This window comes from Nanorana parkeri, unplaced genomic scaffold (genome assembly GCF_000935625.1).
Source record: "Nanorana parkeri isolate BGI_ZX_2015 unplaced genomic scaffold, ASM93562v1 scaffold1328, whole genome shotgun sequence".
In the NCBI taxonomy this organism is placed as follows: Eukaryota; Metazoa; Chordata; class Amphibia; order Anura; family Dicroglossidae; genus Nanorana; species Nanorana parkeri.
The window spans coordinates 209,912-212,646 of NW_017307596.1; the positions used below are offsets into that span (position 1 = coordinate 209,912).

The 2,735-nt window shown below is 38.6% G+C and overlaps 1 protein-coding gene across 4 annotated transcripts in view; it reads right to left on the reverse strand.

Moving 5' to 3' along the window:
* The window catches only part of PCDH17 (protocadherin 17), a 221,797-nt gene that overhangs the window by 149,289 nt on the left and 69,773 nt on the right, over positions 1–2,735 (reverse strand). The window lies entirely within an intron of this gene.

A 2,735-nucleotide genomic window follows, 5' to 3' on the forward strand; every position in this document is an offset into this window, starting at 1 on the left:
GGGAAAGAGAGGGGGGCTTTAAAGAAACATTTCCAGACCTCGGCAATAAAAAATTAGAAAAAAACATTTTTAATGTGTCATTTTCATCAGTTTAGTGTTATCAGTGATTGATGGCCCTAAAATGATTGCTCTCACTGCGACGTTCGCGGCGATATATTTTTTTACAACGGCAAGAGGTTAATAAGGAGTTGCGCTAATATTGCGCAACATAAAAATGTGCAACTACCACCATTATATTGTATAGGGTCTTGGCATTCAGAAAATATATAATGTGTGGGGGTTTTGAGTAATTTTCAGGTCTAAAATGTGGAATATAACATGGGTGCAAAAAATGAAAAAAAGGCCTCTGTCATGAAGGGGTTAAAGAGGAAAAAAGGTGCAAAGAATGTATTTTCTTAAATAATTGTTCATGATAGGACTGTAGATTAGATTGTAAATTCTTACAGGCAGGGCCCTACTAACCAACCTGTCTATTTGTACTGTAACTGTAATGTCTTCCTTATATTGTAAAACGCTGCACAAACTGTGGGTGCTATGTAAATCCTGTATGACAATATAATATGATGAAAAAACAAGAATGAAAAAAAGTGGAAACAATTAATTTATTTAAAAAAGTAATGGTTCATAATATGATAAAAAAAAAGTGAAAAAGGTGCAAACAAGTCAGTTTTCTAAAAAGGTTATTGCGCCTTTTTCAGTTTCTATCACATTATGATTTTTTTTTTATAAACTACTTGCGTGCACATTTTTTTATTATTTTTTTGATCTGTTATGAACAAACGAATTGTTTATAAAAAATATTATTCAGTTAAGCCCGTGACACACTGCATGCGAAGCCGTGCAGAGCGAAGCAAAGCTGTCAGGCACGGACCCCACATGCAGTGTGTGAGCTGAGTGCAGCCAGATGAGTGACTGCATTTTCAGCCAATCGGTATACGTGTAACAACCGGATGGAGTTCGCATTGTGACGCGCAGGTCGAGCCGATTGGCTGAAGATGAAATTTTTTCATCTTGGCAAACTCAGCTATGCGCACTCTCGCAAGCTGATGTCCCGGAGAGAAAATTACTTGACACACTGCACATGAACCAGCGCGCCACCGCTTCGTGCTGCTTCGTGTGCAGTGTGTCACAGCCTTTCGTTTATGTTTACTCTAAAGCAAGAAAATTCTATGACCACCAAAAACAGGCCCATTATTTATATAAAAAAGAAGTTATTTTGCTCACAGGAAGAATAAACTCAGGTAAGCTACAATTTCTTATCAGTGTTATTAAACATTATCATTCTATGGAGAATAAGCTTTGCCCGGTTGCACTCTACGATAGTCACTTAAATATTTGTAGCAAATGCTGCTTTCTAAAAACTGCAGCTTGCCATAACACTGTCACTGAATTCAGTGTTATGTGTGGAGTGTGTTGAGAAATCAATAATCATTACAATTTAGTATAATATAAATCTAATACGGAGGATAAATATAACCCCAACATCTATGTAATATGCAATAAAACACTGAATTATGAATATAAATGAATACTACACAATTTAAAATGTGGCTTTCAACAGGGTATATCAGCAATGAATTGTCACAGATACACAGGCTGTGTTGCTGCACAGCAGCCAACCAGATTAGTCCTTCTATTCTCCTATACTGGTGAGAGGGAATGCTATGTGTCGCTGTGGGAAATGGCAACTGTCTGAGTCAACTCTTCCCCCAGACACCTGAAGGTTATCCTTAGTTTACCAATATTAAGAAGGCATTTTCAAATCGAAACATACTGAAGGGAATTTATCAAAACTGGAGCAGACAAAATCTGGAGCAGCTGTGATGGCAACCAATCAACATCCACCTTTCATTATCAAACCTTAACTGAACAAACTCAATAGAGAAGCTGATTGCTTGCCATAGGCAACTGCTCCAGATTTTTCTGCTCCAGTTTTGATAAATTCCCCCTACTGTATTCTGCGATGGATTATGTTTATGAAAAGCAGACCCTGAACAAGACATTGATTATATTATTACACAAATAAATTGCGGAGTGTTGTGTTTAACACAATTGTATGGTATGAACAGGCCCTAACATAGATATGACTGTTCCTTAACCTCCCTGGCGGTATTCTTGTGTGGCTCGGGGTTAATTTTCAGTACCAATAGCGGTAACCCCGAGCCACACTCGGGATTACACAAAAGTGTCACTTACCTTGTCCTTACGAGCCCGCGGTGTCCCCTGGTGTGTGCGCCCGGCCGATGCCGGCATCCGAGTTTTAGTTTAGTTTTCGGCGTCACAGTGGGGGGCGGAGCTGGTGGGAAATTCAAAAGTGAAAACATGCAATATACACAGAATACACACAATGCAATGTAATCTGCTATGATTTACATTACTGTATCAAATCATTTCACTTCAATTTTGTCCCTAGAGCTTTGTCCAGTGCCTTACCTGCACTTTTACTGTTCTTTCTGCCTGGAAACTTGAGAACATCCATGGCATCCAAAAAGCATCCCTTTAGGTCAAAAGCGGTTTTAGACCAGGTAGAAAACAGCGATAGTGAATTAGAATCACTTGCAGAATTGAGCGATAGCTGAAAGTGACGACAGCGACGATTCTGCGACCGAGCTCAGTGATGTGTGAACTTGTTACTTTATTCACTGTGGTACGGATCATGCAGCACCCCCAGAATTCCCATTTATTGGACCATTTTTTTTATTATTATATTATACTTTTTTATAATTATATTATCA